The sequence below is a fragment of the Odontesthes bonariensis genome, chromosome 5 (genome assembly GCF_027942865.1).
Source record: "Odontesthes bonariensis isolate fOdoBon6 chromosome 5, fOdoBon6.hap1, whole genome shotgun sequence".
Lineage (NCBI taxonomy): Eukaryota > Metazoa > Chordata > Actinopteri > Atheriniformes > Atherinopsidae > Odontesthes > Odontesthes bonariensis.
In genome coordinates, this window is record NC_134510.1 from 10,951,199 (window position 1) to 10,965,232 (window position 14,034).

A 14,034-nucleotide genomic window follows, 5' to 3' on the forward strand; every position below is an offset into this window, starting at 1 on the left:
ACTGCATCATCTTGTTTAAAGATTATTGTGGCCGCTTTACCTCCGAAGAGTTCTTGCTTCCAAATGCTATGCCTACTTTTTGTTTGCCTCAGGAGCCCTGTTAAACAACAGCCAAGACACTTGTTGCATGAGAATCTTCTGACCACTGCTCAACAAGCTGTGTTGTCACAACCTTCTACAGTGCTTTGGGCAGGACAGAATCATTAGCAAAAGGCACATTGTTGATTATAAGGTCTTGGTTTGCACTTAACACCATAGTAAACGGGAAAGGGCTTTTGACCGAAGAAACCTGGCATCATGTTAGGCTATTTGAAGGGGGCTATTGACATTTAGGCCGAAGATGGGTGAGAGTATCAAAGCAATCATCACTTGGTGGCAGGCAGCTGATAAAAGACCAAGCTCTCCCCGTCGGGGAATCGAACCCCAATCTTCCGCGTGACAGGCGGAGATACTGTCCATTATACTAACGAGGAATTTCTGTGTGACTGACACAGTCGTCAGACGAAAAGACAACTATCGCCAAGGAGTGAAATAAGATTTTGGTTTCCCCTTTCAAGGTGCAGGAAAATTGCTATCACAGTCCCATCACTCAGAAGGAGAGTCTTCCATGAAGCTGCATGCCTCGTCAATATTCCCCTTCAACACGAACACAACGCAGACCCACATATTCGCTGGAATGATGCCTGGGCCCGCCGACAGTGTCGTCAAATATTCCTTTTAGTAGTCAGGATGGCCGAGCGGTCTAAGGCGCTGCGTTAAGGTCGCAGTCTCCCCTGGAGGCGTGGGTTCAAATCCCACTTCTGACATTGCAGACTTCTCCTAGAGAACCATTTTCACTGGCAAGGCAACCCAAGTTTACTCCTTGCTTAGCAATACCATGTCGTATTGCTATTCTGCCACTGCATCATCTTGTTTAAAGATTATTGTGGCCGCTTTACCTCCGAAGAGTTCTTGCTTCCAAATGCTATGCCTACTTTTTGTTTGCCTCAGGAGCCCTGTTAAACAACAGCCAAGACACTTGTTGCATGAGAATCTTCTGACCACTGCTCAACAAGCTGTGTTGTCACAACCTTCTACAGTGCTTTGGGCAGGACAGAATCATTAGCAAAAGGCACATTGTTGATTATAAGGTCTTGGTTTGCACTTAACACCATAGTAAACGGGAAAGGGCTTTTGACCAAAGCAACCTGGCCTCATGTTAGGCTATTTGAAGGGGGCTATTGACATTTAGGCCGAAGATGGGTGAGAGTATCAAAACAATCATCACTTGGTGGCAGGCAGCTGATTAAAGACCAAGCTCTCCCCGTCGGGGAATCGAACCCCGATCTTCCGCGTGACAGGCGGAGATACTGTCCATTATACTAACGAGGAATTTCTGTGTACCTGACACAGTCGTCAGACGAAAAGACAACTATCGCCAAGGAGTGAAATAAGATTTTGGTGTCCCGTTTCAAGGTGCAGGAAAATTGCTATCACAGTCCCATTACTCAGAAGGAGAGTCTTCCATGAAGCTGCATGCCTCGTCAATATTCCCCTTCAACACGAACACAACGCAGACCCACATATTCGCTGGAATGATGCCTGGGCCCGCCGACAGTGTCGTCAAATATTCCTTTTCGTAGTCAGGATGGCCGAGCGGTCTAAGGCGCTGCGTTCAGGTCGCAGTCTCCCCTGGAGGCGTGGGTTCAAATCCCACTTCTGACATTGCAGACTTCTCCTAGAGAAACATTTTCACTGGCAAGGCAACCCAAGTTTACTCCTTGCTTAGCAATACCATGTCGTATTGCTATTCTGCCACTGCATCATCTTGTTTAAAGATTATTGTGGCCGCTTTACCTCCAAAGAGTTCTTGCTTCCAAATGCTATGCCTACTATTTGTTTGCCTCAGGAGCCCTGTTAAACAACAGCCAAGACACTTGTTGCATGAGAATCTTCTGACCACTACTCAACAAGCTGTGTTGTCACAACCTTCTACAGTGCTTTGGGCAGGACAGAATCATTAGCAAAAGGCACATTGTTGATTATAAGGTCTTGGTTTGCACTTAACACCATAGTAAACGGGAAAGGGCTTTTGACCGAAGAAACCTGGCATCATGTTAGGCTATTTGAAGGGGGCTATTGACATTTAGGCCGAAGATGGGTGAGAGTATCAAAGCAATCATCACTTGGTGGCAGGCAGCTGATAAAAGACCAAGCTCTACCCCTCGGGGAATCGAACCCCGATCTTCCGCGTGACAGGCGGAGATACTGTCCATTATACTAACGAGGAATTTCTGTGTGCCTGACACAGTCGTCAGACGAAAAGACAACTATCGCCAAGGAGTGAAATAAGATTTTGGTGTCCCGTTTCAAGGTGCAGGAAAATTGCTATCACAGTCCCATTACTCAGAAGGAGAGTCTTCCATGAAGCTGCATGCCTCGTCAATATTCCCCTTCAACACGAACACAACGCAGACCCACATATTCGCTGGAATGATGCCTGGGCCCGCCGACAGTGTCATCCAATATTCCTTTTCGTAGTCAGGATGGCCGAGCGGTCTAAGGCGCTGCGTTCAGGTCGCAGTCTCCCCTGGAGGCGTGGGTTCAAATCCCACTTCTGACATTGCAGACTTCTCCTAGAGAAACATTTTCACTGGCAAGGCAACCCAAGTTTACTCCTTGCTTAGCAATACCATGTCGTATTGCTATTCTGCCACTGCATCATCTTGTTTAAAGATTATTGTGGCCGCTTTACCTCCGAAGAGTTCTTGCTTCCAAATGCTATGCCTACTTTTTGTTTGCCTCAGGAGCCCTGTTAAACAACAGCCAAGACACTTGTTGCATGAGAATCTTCTGACCACTGCTCAACAAGCTGTGTTGTCACAACCTTCTACAGTGCTTTGGGCAGGACAGAATCATTAGCAAAAGGCACATTGTTGATTATAAGGTCTTGGTTTGCACTTAACACCATAGTAAACGGGAAAGGGCTTTTGACCGAAGAAACCTGGCATCATGTTAGGCTATTTGAAGGGGGCTATTGACATTTAGGCCGAAGATGGGTGAGAGTATCAAAGCAATCATCACTTGGTGGCAGGCAGCTGATAAAAGACCAAGCTCTCCCCGTCGGGGAATCGAACCCCAATCTTCCGCGTGACAGGCGGAGATACTGTCCATTATACTAACGAGGAATTTCTGTGTGACTGACACAGTCGTCAGACGAAAAGACAACTATCGCCAAGGAGTGAAATAAGATTTTGGTTTCCCCTTTCAAGGTGCAGGAAAATTGCTATCACAGTCCCATCACTCAGAAGGAGAGTCTTCCATGAAGCTGCATGCCTCGTCAATATTCCCCTTCAACACGAACACAACGCAGACCCACATATTCGCTGGAATGATGCCTGGGCCCGCCGACAGTGTCGTCAAATATTCCTTTTAGTAGTCAGGATGGCCGAGCGGTCTAAGGCGCTGCGTTAAGGTCGCAGTCTCCCCTGGAGGCGTGGGTTCAAATCCCACTTCTGACATTGCAGTCTTCTCCTAGAGAACCATTTTCACTGGCAAGGCAACCCAAGTTTACTCCTTGCTTAGCAATACCATGTCGTATTGCTATTCTGCCACTGCATCATCTTGTTTAAAGATTATTGTGGCCGCTTTACCTCCGAAGAGTTCTTGCTTCCAAATGCTATGCCTACTTTTTGTTTGCCTCAGGAGCCCTGTTAAACAACAGCCAAGACACTTGTTGCATGAGAATCTTCTGACCACTGCTCAACAAGCTGTGTTGTCACAACCTTCTACAGTGCTTTGGGCAGGACAGAATCATTAGCAAAAGGCACATTGTTGATTATAAGGTCTTGGTTTGCACTTAACACCATAGTAAACGGGAAAGGGCTTTTGACCGAAGAAACCTGGCATCATGTTAGGCTATTTGAAAGGGGCTATTGACATTTAGGCCGAAGATGGGTGAGAGTATCAAAGCAATCATCACTTGGTGGCAGGCAGCTGATAAAAGACCAAGCTCTCCCCGTCGGGGAATCGAACCCCAATCTTCCGCGTGACAGGCGGAGATACTGTCCATTATACTAACGAGGAATTTCTGTGTGACTGACACAGTCGTCAGACGAAAAGACAACTATCGCCAAGGAGTGAAATAAGATTTTGGTTTCCCCTTTCAAGGTGCAGGAAAATTGCTATCACAGTCCCATCACTCAGAAGGAGAGTCTTCCATGAAGCTGCATGCCTCGTCAATATTCCCCTTCAACACGAACACAACGCAGACCCACATATTCGCTGGAATGATGCCTGGGCCCGCCGACAGTGTCGTCAAATATTCCTTTTAGTAGTCAGGATGGCCGAGCGGTCTAAGGCGCTGCGTTAAGGTCGCAGTCTCCCCTGGAGGCGTGGGTTCAAATCCCACTTCTGACATTGCAGACTTCTCCTAGAGAACCATTTTCACTGGCAAGGCAACCCAAGTTTACTCCTTGCTTAGCAATACCATGTCGTATTGCTATTCTGCCACTGCATCATCTTGTTTAAAGATTATTGTGGCCGCTTTACCTCCGAAGAGTTCTTGCTTCCAAATGCTATGCCTACTTTTTGTTTGCCTCAGGAGCCCTGTTAAACAACAGCCAAGACACTTGTTGCATGAGAATCTTCTGACCACTGCTCAACAAGCTGTGTTGTCACAACCTTCTACAGTGCTTTGGGCAGGACAGAATCATTAGCAAAAGGCACATTGTTGATTATAAGGTCTTGGTTTGCACTTAACACCATAGTAAACGGGAAAGGGCTTTTGACCAAAGCAACCTGGCCTCATGTTAGGCTATTTGAAGGGGGCTATTGACATTTAGGCCGAAGATGGGTGAGAGTATCAAAACAATCATCACTTGGTGGCAGGCAGCTGATAAAAGACCAAGCTCTCCCCGTCGGGGAATCGAACCCCGATCTTCCGCGTGACAGGCGGAGATACTGTCCATTATACTAACGAGGAATTTCTGTGTACCTGACACAGTCGTCAGACGAAAAGACAACTATCGCCAAGGAGTGAAATAAGATTTTGGTGTCCCGTTTCAAGGTGCAGGAAAATTGCTATCACAGTCCCATCACTCAGAAGGAGAGTCTTCCATGAAGCTGCATGCCTCGTCAATATTCCCCTTCAACACGAACACAACGCAGACCCACATATTCGCTGGAATGATGCCTGGGCCCGCCAACAGTGTCGTCAAATATTCCTTTTAGTAGTCAGGATGGCCGAGCGGTCTAAGGCGCTGCGTTAAGGTTGCAGTCTCCCCTGGAGGCGTGGGTTCAAATCCCACTTCTGACATTGCAGACTTCTCCTAGAGAACCATTTTCACTGGCAAGGCAACCCAAGTTTACTCCTTGCTTAGCAATACCATGTCGTATTGCTATTCTGCCACTGCATCATCTTGTTTAAAGATTATTGTGGCCGCTTTACCTCCGAAGAGTTCTTGCTTCCAAATGCTATGCCCACTTTTTGTTTGCCTCAGGAGCCCTGTTAAACAACAGCCAAGACACTTGTTGCATGAGAATCTTCTGACCACTGCTCAACAAGCTGTGTTGTCACAACCTTCCACAGTGCTTTGGGCAGGACAGAATCATTAGCAAAAGGCACATTGTTGATTATAAGGTCTTGGTTTGCACTTAACACCATAGTAAACGGGAAAGGGCTTTTGACCAAAGCAACCTGGCCTCATGTTAGGCTATTTGAAGGGGGCTATTGACATTTAGGCCGAAGATGGGTGAGAGTATCAAAACAATCATCACTTGGTGGCAGGCAGCTGATAAAAGACCAAGCTCTCCCCGTCGGGGAATCGAACCCCGATCTTCCGCGTGACAGGCGGAGATACTGTCCATTATACTAACGAGGAATTTCTGTGTACCTGACACAGTCGTCAGATGAAAAGACAACTATCGCCAAGGAGTGAAATAAGATTTTGGTGTCCCGTTTCAAGGTGCAGGAAAATTGCTATCACAGTCCCATTACTCAGAAGGAGAGTCTTCCATGAAGCTGCATGCCTCGTCAATATTCCCCTTCAACACGAACACAACGCAGACCCACATATTCGCTGGAATGATGCCTGGGCCCGCCGACAGTGTCATCCAATATTCCTTTTAGTAGTCAGGATGGCCGAGCGGTCTAAGGCGCTGCGTTCAGGTCGCAGTCTCCCCTGGAGGCGTGGGTTCAAATCCCACTTCTGACATTGCAGACTTCTCCTAGAGAAACATTTTCACTGGCAAGGCAACCCAAGTTTACTCCTTGCTTAGCAATACCATGTCGTATTGCTATTCTGCCACTGCATCATCTTGTTTAAAGATTATTGTGGCCGCTTTACCTCCGAAGAGTTCTTGCTTCCAAATGCTATGCCTACTATTTGTTTGCCTCAGGAGCCCTGTTAAACAACAGCCAAGACACTTGTTGCATGAGAATCTTCTGACCACTGCTCAACAAGCTGTGTTGTCACAACCTTCTACAGTGCTTTGGGCAGGACAGAATCATTAGCAAAAGGCACATTGTTGATTATAAGGTCTTGGTTTGCACTTAACACCATAGTAAACGGGAAAGAGCTTTTGACCGAAGAAACCTGGCCTCATGTTAGGCTATTTGAAGGGGGCTATTGACATTTAGGCCGAAGATGGGTGAGAGTATCAAAGCAATCATCACTTGGTGGCAGGCAGCTGATAAAAGACCAAGCTCTCCCCGTCGGGGAATCGAACCCCGATCTTCCGCGTGACAGGCGGAGATACTGTCCATTATACTAACGAGGAATTTCTGTGTGACTGACACAGTCGTCAGACGAAAAGACAACTATCGCCAAGGAGTGAAATAAGATTTTGGTGTCCCCTTTCAAGGTGCAGGAAAATTGCTATCACAGTCCCATCACTCAGAAGGAGAGTCTTCCATGAAGCTGCATGCCTCGTCAATATTCCCCTTCAACACGAACACAACGCAGACCCACATATTCGCTGGAATGATGCCTGGGCCCGCCAACAGTGTCGTCAAATATTCCTTTTAGTAGTCAGGATGGCCGAGCGGTCTAAGGCGCTGCGTTAAGGTTGCAGTCTCCCCTGGAGGCGTGGGTTCAAATCCCACTTCTGACATTGCAGACTTCTCCTAGAGAACCATTTTCACTGGCAAGGCAACCCAAGTTTACTCCTTGCTTAGCAATACCATGTCGTATTGCTATTCTGCCACTGCATCATCTTGTTTAAAGATTATTGTGGCCGCTTTACCTCCGAAGAGTTCTTGCTTCCAAATGCTATGCCCACTTTTTGTTTGCCTCAGGAGCCCTGTTAAACAACAGCCAAGACACTTGTTGCATGAGAATCTTCTGACCACTGCTCAACAAGCTGTGTTGTCACAACCTTCTACAGTGCTTTGGGCAGGACAGAATCATTAGCAAAAGGCACATTGTTGATTATAAGGTCTTGGTTTGCACTTAACACCATAGTAAACGGGAAAGGGCTTTTGACCGAAGAAACCTGGCATCATGTTAGGCTATTTGAAGGGGGCTATTGACATTTAGGCCGAAGATGGGTGAGAGTATCAAAGCAATCATCACTTGGTGGCAGGCAGCTGATAAAAGACCAAGCTCTCCCCGTCGGGGAATCGAACCCCGATCTTCCGCGTGACAGGCGGAGATACTGTCCATTATACTAACGAGGAATTTCTGTGTGCCTGACACAGTCGTCAGACGAAAAGACAACTATCGCCAAGGAGTGAAATAAGATTTTGGTGTCCCGTTTCAAGGTGCAGGAAAATTGCTATCACAGTCCCATTACTCAGAAGCTGCAGCTTCCATGAAGCTGCATGCCTCGTCAATATTCCCCTTCAACACGAACACAACGCAGACCCACATATTCGCTGGAATGATGCCTGGGCCCGCCGACAGTGTCATCCAATATTCCTTTTCGTAGTCAGGATGGCCGAGCGGTCTAAGGCGCTGCGTTCAGGTCGCAGTCTCCCCTGGAGGCGTGGGTTCAAATCCCACTTCTGACATTGCAGACTTCTCCTAGAGAAACATTTTCACTGGCAAGGCAACCCAAGTTTACTCCTTGCTTAGCAATACCATGTCGTATTGCTATTCTGCCACTGCATCATCTTGTTTAAAGATTATTGTGGCCGCTTTACCTCCGAAGAGTTCTTGCTTCCAAATGCTATGCCTACTATTTGTTTGCCTCAGGAGCCCTGTTAAACAACAGCCAAGACACTTGTTGCATGAGAATCTTCTGACCACTGCTCAACAAGCTGTGTTGTCACAACCTTCTACAGTGCTTTGGGCAGGACAGAATCATTAGCAAAAGGCACATTGTTGATTATAAGGTCTTGGTTTGCACTTAACACCATAGTAAACGGGAAAGGGCTTTTGACCGAAGAAACCTGGCATCATGTTAGGCTATTTGAAGGGGGCTATTGACATTTAGGCCGAAGATGGGTGAGAGTATCAAAGCAATCATCACTTGGTGGCAGGCAGCTGATAAAAGACCAAGCTCTACCCCTCGGGGAATCGAACCCCGATCTTCCGCGTGACAGGCGGAGATACTGTCCATTATACTAACGAGGAATTTCTGTGTGCCTGACACAGTCGTCAGACGAAAAGACAACTATCGCCAAGGAGTGAAATAAGATTTTGGTGTCCCGTTTCAAGGTGCAGGAAAATTGCTATCACAGTCCCATTACTCAGAAGGAGAGTCTTCCATGAAGCTGCATGCCTCGTCAATATTCCCCTTCAACACGAACACAACGCAGACCCACATATTCGCTGGAATGATGCCTGGGCCCGCCGACAGTGTCATCCAATATTCCTTTTCGTAGTCAGGATGGCCGAGCGGTCTAAGGCGCTGCGTTCAGGTCGCAGTCTCCCCTGGAGGCGTGGGTTCAAATCCCACTTCTGACATTGCAGACTTCTCCTAGAGAAACATTTTCACTGGCAAGGCAACCCAAGTTTACTCCTTGCTTAGCAATACCATGTCGTATTGCTATTCTGCCACTGCATCATCTTGTTTAAAGATTATTGTGGCCGCTTTACCTCCGAAGAGTTCTTGCTTCCAAATGCTATGCCTACTTTTTGTTTGCCTCAGGAGCCCTGTTAAACAACAGCCAAGACACTTGTTGCATGAGAATCTTCTGACCACTGCTCAACAAGCTGTGTTGTCACAACCTTCTACAGTGCTTTGGGCAGGACAGAATCATTAGCAAAAGGCACATTGTTGATTATAAGGTCTTGGTTTGCACTTAACACCATAGTAAACGGGAAAGGGCTTTTGACCGAAGAAACCTGGCATCATGTTAGGCTATTTGAAGGGGGCTATTGACATTTAGGCCGAAGATGGGTGAGAGTATCAAAGCAATCATCACTTGGTGGCAGGCAGCTGATAAAAGACCAAGCTCTCCCCGTCGGGGAATCGAACCCCAATCTTCCGCGTGACAGGCGGAGATACTGTCCATTATACTAACGAGGAATTTCTGTGTGACTGACACAGTCGTCAGACGAAAAGAACACTATCGCCAAGGAGTGAAATAAGATTTTGGTTTCCCCTTTCAAGGTGCAGGAAAATTGCTATCACAGTCCCATCACTCAGAAGGAGAGTCTTCCATGAAGCTGCATGCCTCGTCAATATTCCCCTTCAACACGAACACAACGCAGACCCACATATTCGCTGGAATGATGCCTGGGCCCGCCGACAGTGTCGTCAAATATTCCTTTTAGTAGTCAGGATGGCCGAGCGGTCTAAGGCGCTGCGTTAAGGTCGCAGTCTCCCCTGGAGGCGTGGGTTCAAATCCCACTTCTGACATTGCAGTCTTCTCCTAGAGAACCATTTTCACTGGCAAGGCAACCCAAGTTTACTCCTTGCTTAGCAATACCATGTCGTATTGCTATTCTGCCACTGCATCATCTTGTTTAAAGATTATTGTGGCCGCTTTACCTCCGAAGAGTTCTTGCTTCCAAATGCTATGCCTACTTTTTGTTTGCCTCAGGAGCCCTGTTAAACAACAGCCAAGACACTTGTTGCATGAGAATCTTCTGACCACTGCTCAACAAGCTGTGTTGTCACAACCTTCTACAGTGCTTTGGGCAGGACAGAATCATTAGCAAAAGGCACATTGTTGATTATAAGGTCTTGGTTTGCACTTAACACCATAGTAAACGGGAAAGGGCTTTTGACCGAAGAAACCTGGCATCATGTTAGGCTATTTGAAGGGGGCTATTGACATTTAGGCCGAAGATGGGTGAGAGTATCAAAGCAATCATCACTTGGTGGCAGGCAGCTGATAAAAGACCAAGCTCTCCCCGTCGGGGAATCGAACCCCAATCTTCCGCGTGACAGGCGGAGATACTGTCCATTATACTAACGAGGAATTTCTGTGTGCCTGACACAGTCGTCAGACGAAAAGACAACTATCGCCAAGGAGTGAAATAAGATTTTGGTGTCCCGTTTCAAGGTGCAGGAAAATTGCTATCACAGTCCCATTACTCAGAAGCTGCAGCTTCCATGAAGCTGCATGCCTCGTCAATATTCCCCTTCAACACGAACACAACGCAGACCCACATATTCGCTGGAATGATGCCTGGGCCCGCCGACAGTGTCATCCAATATTCCTTTTCGTAGTCAGGATGGCCGAGCGGTCTAAGGCGCTGCGTTCAGGTCGCAGTCTCCCCTGGAGGCGTGGGTTCAAATCCCACTTCTGACATTGCAGTCTTCTCCTAGAGAACCATTTTCACTGGCAAGGCAACCCAAGTTTACTCCTTGCTTAGCAATACCATGTCGTATTGCTATTCTGCCACTGCATCATCTTGTTTAAAGATTATTGTGGCCGCTTTACCTCCGAAGAGTTCTTGCTTCCAAATGCTATGCCTACTTTTTGTTTGCCTCAGGAGCCCTGTTAAACAACAGCCAAGACACTTGTTGCATGAGAATCTTCTGACCACTGCTCAACAAGCTGTGTTGTCACAACCTTCTACAGTGCTTTGGGCAGGACAGAATCATTAGCAAAAGGCACATTGTTGATTATAAGGTCTTGGTTTGCACTTAACACCATAGTAAACGGGAAAGGGCTTTTGACCGAAGAAACCTGGCATCATGTTAGGCTATTTGAAAGGGGCTATTGACATTTAGGCCGAAGATGGGTGAGAGTATCAAAGCAATCATCACTTGGTGGCAGGCAGCTGATAAAAGACCAAGCTCTCCCCGTCGGGGAATCGAACCCCAATCTTCCGCGTGACAGGCGGAGATACTGTCCATTATACTAACGAGGAATTTCTGTGTGACTGACACAGTCGTCAGACGAAAAGACAACTATCGCCAAGGAGTGAAATAAGATTTTGGTTTCCCCTTTCAAGGTGCAGGAAAATTGCTATCACAGTCCCATCACTCAGAAGGAGAGTCTTCCATGAAGCTGCATGCCTCGTCAATATTCCCCTTCAACACGAACACAACGCAGACCCACATATTCGCTGGAATGATGCCTGGGCCCGCCGACAGTGTCGTCAAATATTCCTTTTAGTAGTCAGGATGGCCGAGCGGTCTAAGGCGCTGCGTTAAGGTCGCAGTCTCCCCTGGAGGCGTGGGTTCAAATCCCACTTCTGACATTGCAGACTTCTCCTAGAGAACCATTTTCACTGGCAAGGCAACCCAAGTTTACTCCTTGCTTAGCAATACCATGTCGTATTGCTATTCTGCCACTGCATCATCTTGTTTAAAGATTATTGTGGCCGCTTTACCTCCGAAGAGTTCTTGCTTCCAAATGCTATGCCTACTTTTTGTTTGCCTCAGGAGCCCTGTTAAACAACAGCCAAGACACTTGTTGCATGAGAATCTTCTGACCACTGCTCAACAAGCTGTGTTGTCACAACCTTCTACAGTGCTTTGGGCAGGACAGAATCATTAGCAAAAGGCACATTGTTGATTATAAGGTCTTGGTTTGCACTTAACACCATAGTAAACGGGAAAGGGCTTTTGACCAAAGCAACCTGGCCTCATGTTAGGCTATTTGAAGGGGGCTATTGACATTTAGGCCGAAGATGGGTGAGAGTATCAAAACAATCATCACTTGGTGGCAGGCAGCTGATAAAAGACCAAGCTCTCCCCGTCGGGGAATCGAACCCCGATCTTCCGCGTGACAGGCGGAGATACTGTCCATTATACTAACGAGGAATTTCTGTGTACCTGACACAGTCGTCAGACGAAAAGACAACTATCGCCAAGGAGTGAAATAAGATTTTGGTGTCCCGTTTCAAGGTGCAGGAAAATTGCTATCACAGTCCCATCACTCAGAAGGAGAGTCTTCCATGAAGCTGCATGCCTCGTCAATATTCCCCTTCAACACGAACACAACGCAGACCCACATATTCGCTGGAATGATGCCTGGGCCCGCCAACAGTGTCGTCAAATATTCCTTTTAGTAGTCAGGATGGCCGAGCGGTCTAAGGCGCTGCGTTAAGGTTGCAGTCTCCCCTGGAGGCGTGGGTTCAAATCCCACTTCTGACATTGCAGACTTCTCCTAGAGAACCATTTTCACTGGCAAGGCAACCCAAGTTTACTCCTTGCTTAGCAATACCATGTCGTATTGCTATTCTGCCACTGCATCATCTTGTTTAAAGATTATTGTGGCCGCTTTACCTCCGAAGAGTTCTTGCTTCCAAATGCTATGCCCACTTTTTGTTTGCCTCAGGAGCCCTGTTAAACAACAGCCAAGACACTTGTTGCATGAGAATCTTCTGACCACTGCTCAACAAGCTGTGTTGTCACAACCTTCCACAGTGCTTTGGGCAGGACAGAATCATTAGCAAAAGGCACATTGTTGATTATAAGGTCTTGGTTTGCACTTAACACCATAGTAAACGGGAAAGGGCTTTTGACCAAAGCAACCTGGCCTCATGTTAGGCTATTTGAAGGGGGCTATTGACATTTAGGCCGAAGATGGGTGAGAGTATCAAAACAATCATCACTTGGTGGCAGGCAGCTGATAAAAGACCAAGCTCTCCCCGTCGGGGAATCGAACCCCGATCTTCCGCGTGACAGGCGGAGATACTGTCCATTATACTAACGAGGAATTTCTGTGTACCTGACACAGTCGTCAGATGAAAAGACAACTATCGCCAAGGAGTGAAATAAGATTTTGGTGTCCCGTTTCAAGGTGCAGGAAAATTGCTATCACAGTCCCATTACTCAGAAGGAGAGTCTTCCATGAAGCTGCATGCCTCGTCAATATTCCCCTTCAACACGAACACAACGCAGACCCACATATTCGCTGGAATGATGCCTGGGCCCGCCGACAGTGTCATCCAATATTCCTTTTAGTAGTCAGGATGGCCGAGCGGTCTAAGGCGCTGCGTTCAGGTCGCAGTCTCCCCTGGAGGCGTGGGTTCAAATCCCACTTCTGACATTGCAGACTTCTCCTAGAGAAACATTTTCACTGGCAAGGCAACCCAAGTTTACTCCTTGCTTAGCAATACCATGTCGTATTGCTATTCTGCCACTGCATCATCTTGTTTAAAGATTATTGTGGCCGCTTTACCTCCGAAGAGTTCTTGCTTCCAAATGCTATGCCTACTATTTGTTTGCCTCAGGAGCCCTGTTAAACAACAGCCAAGACACTTGTTGCATGAGAATCTTCTGACCACTGCTCAACAAGCTGTGTTGTCACAACCTTCTACAGTGCTTTGGGCAGGACAGAATCATTAGCAAAAGGCACATTGTTGATTATAAGGTCTTGGTTTGCACTTAACACCATAGTAAACGGGAAAGAGCTTTTGACCGAAGAAACCTGGCCTCATGTTAGGCTATTTGAAGGGGGCTATTGACATTTAGGCCGAAGATGGGTGAGAGTATCAAAGCAATCATCACTTGGTGGCAGGCAGCTGATAAAAGACCAAGCTCTCCCCGTCGGGGAATCGAACCCCGATCTTCCGCGTGACAGGCGGAGATACTGTCCATTATACTAACGAGGAATTTCTGTGTGACTGACACAGTCGTCAGACGAAAAGACAACTATCGCCAAGGAGTGAAATAAGATTTTGGTGTCCCCTTTCAAGGTGCAGG

At 47.2% G+C, this 14,034-nt stretch overlaps 23 non-coding genes across 23 annotated transcripts; 15 read left to right on the forward strand and 8 right to left on the reverse strand.

Annotated features, from left to right (window-relative positions):
- The first annotated feature begins 723 nt into the window (after positions 1 to 723).
- trnal-aag (transfer RNA leucine (anticodon AAG)) lies at positions 724 to 806 on the forward strand. Its single transcript has one exon. It is a non-coding gene; the product is annotated as a tRNA-Leu (tRNA).
- A 493-nt stretch (positions 807 to 1,299) lies between these two features.
- On the reverse strand, positions 1,300 to 1,371 carry trnad-guc (transfer RNA aspartic acid (anticodon GUC)). The gene has a single exon. It is a non-coding gene; the product is annotated as a tRNA-Asp (tRNA).
- Positions 1,372 to 1,621: 250 nt separating this feature from the next.
- Positions 1,622 to 1,704, forward strand: trnal-cag (transfer RNA leucine (anticodon CAG)). Its single transcript has one exon. It is a non-coding gene; the product is annotated as a tRNA-Leu (tRNA).
- Positions 1,705 to 2,519: 815 nt separating this feature from the next.
- trnal-cag (transfer RNA leucine (anticodon CAG)) lies at positions 2,520 to 2,602 on the forward strand. Its single transcript has one exon. It is a non-coding gene; the product is annotated as a tRNA-Leu (tRNA).
- Positions 2,603 to 3,417: 815 nt separating this feature from the next.
- trnal-aag (transfer RNA leucine (anticodon AAG)) lies at positions 3,418 to 3,500 on the forward strand. The gene has a single exon. It is a non-coding gene; the product is annotated as a tRNA-Leu (tRNA).
- An 815-nt stretch (positions 3,501 to 4,315) lies between these two features.
- trnal-aag (transfer RNA leucine (anticodon AAG)) lies at positions 4,316 to 4,398 on the forward strand. Its single transcript has one exon. It is a non-coding gene; the product is annotated as a tRNA-Leu (tRNA).
- Positions 4,399 to 4,891: 493 nt separating this feature from the next.
- On the reverse strand, positions 4,892 to 4,963 carry trnad-guc (transfer RNA aspartic acid (anticodon GUC)). Its single transcript has one exon. It is a non-coding gene; the product is annotated as a tRNA-Asp (tRNA).
- A 250-nt stretch (positions 4,964 to 5,213) lies between these two features.
- Positions 5,214 to 5,296, forward strand: trnal-aag (transfer RNA leucine (anticodon AAG)). The gene has a single exon. It is a non-coding gene; the product is annotated as a tRNA-Leu (tRNA).
- A 493-nt stretch (positions 5,297 to 5,789) lies between these two features.
- trnad-guc (transfer RNA aspartic acid (anticodon GUC)) lies at positions 5,790 to 5,861 on the reverse strand. Its single transcript has one exon. It is a non-coding gene; the product is annotated as a tRNA-Asp (tRNA).
- A 250-nt stretch (positions 5,862 to 6,111) lies between these two features.
- trnal-cag (transfer RNA leucine (anticodon CAG)) lies at positions 6,112 to 6,194 on the forward strand. The gene has a single exon. It is a non-coding gene; the product is annotated as a tRNA-Leu (tRNA).
- Positions 6,195 to 6,687: 493 nt separating this feature from the next.
- Positions 6,688 to 6,759, reverse strand: trnad-guc (transfer RNA aspartic acid (anticodon GUC)). Its single transcript has one exon. It is a non-coding gene; the product is annotated as a tRNA-Asp (tRNA).
- A 250-nt stretch (positions 6,760 to 7,009) lies between these two features.
- On the forward strand, positions 7,010 to 7,092 carry trnal-aag (transfer RNA leucine (anticodon AAG)). Its single transcript has one exon. It is a non-coding gene; the product is annotated as a tRNA-Leu (tRNA).
- Positions 7,093 to 7,585: 493 nt separating this feature from the next.
- On the reverse strand, positions 7,586 to 7,657 carry trnad-guc (transfer RNA aspartic acid (anticodon GUC)). Its single transcript has one exon. It is a non-coding gene; the product is annotated as a tRNA-Asp (tRNA).
- A 250-nt stretch (positions 7,658 to 7,907) lies between these two features.
- On the forward strand, positions 7,908 to 7,990 carry trnal-cag (transfer RNA leucine (anticodon CAG)). Its single transcript has one exon. It is a non-coding gene; the product is annotated as a tRNA-Leu (tRNA).
- An 815-nt stretch (positions 7,991 to 8,805) lies between these two features.
- On the forward strand, positions 8,806 to 8,888 carry trnal-cag (transfer RNA leucine (anticodon CAG)). Its single transcript has one exon. It is a non-coding gene; the product is annotated as a tRNA-Leu (tRNA).
- An 815-nt stretch (positions 8,889 to 9,703) lies between these two features.
- trnal-aag (transfer RNA leucine (anticodon AAG)) lies at positions 9,704 to 9,786 on the forward strand. The gene has a single exon. It is a non-coding gene; the product is annotated as a tRNA-Leu (tRNA).
- Positions 9,787 to 10,601: 815 nt separating this feature from the next.
- trnal-cag (transfer RNA leucine (anticodon CAG)) lies at positions 10,602 to 10,684 on the forward strand. The gene has a single exon. It is a non-coding gene; the product is annotated as a tRNA-Leu (tRNA).
- Positions 10,685 to 11,499: 815 nt separating this feature from the next.
- Positions 11,500 to 11,582, forward strand: trnal-aag (transfer RNA leucine (anticodon AAG)). Its single transcript has one exon. It is a non-coding gene; the product is annotated as a tRNA-Leu (tRNA).
- Positions 11,583 to 12,075: 493 nt separating this feature from the next.
- Positions 12,076 to 12,147, reverse strand: trnad-guc (transfer RNA aspartic acid (anticodon GUC)). The gene has a single exon. It is a non-coding gene; the product is annotated as a tRNA-Asp (tRNA).
- Positions 12,148 to 12,397: 250 nt separating this feature from the next.
- On the forward strand, positions 12,398 to 12,480 carry trnal-aag (transfer RNA leucine (anticodon AAG)). The gene has a single exon. It is a non-coding gene; the product is annotated as a tRNA-Leu (tRNA).
- A 493-nt stretch (positions 12,481 to 12,973) lies between these two features.
- On the reverse strand, positions 12,974 to 13,045 carry trnad-guc (transfer RNA aspartic acid (anticodon GUC)). Its single transcript has one exon. It is a non-coding gene; the product is annotated as a tRNA-Asp (tRNA).
- A 250-nt stretch (positions 13,046 to 13,295) lies between these two features.
- Positions 13,296 to 13,378, forward strand: trnal-cag (transfer RNA leucine (anticodon CAG)). The gene has a single exon. It is a non-coding gene; the product is annotated as a tRNA-Leu (tRNA).
- A 493-nt stretch (positions 13,379 to 13,871) lies between these two features.
- Positions 13,872 to 13,943, reverse strand: trnad-guc (transfer RNA aspartic acid (anticodon GUC)). Its single transcript has one exon. It is a non-coding gene; the product is annotated as a tRNA-Asp (tRNA).
- Between the last annotated feature and the right edge of the window lie 91 nt (positions 13,944 to 14,034).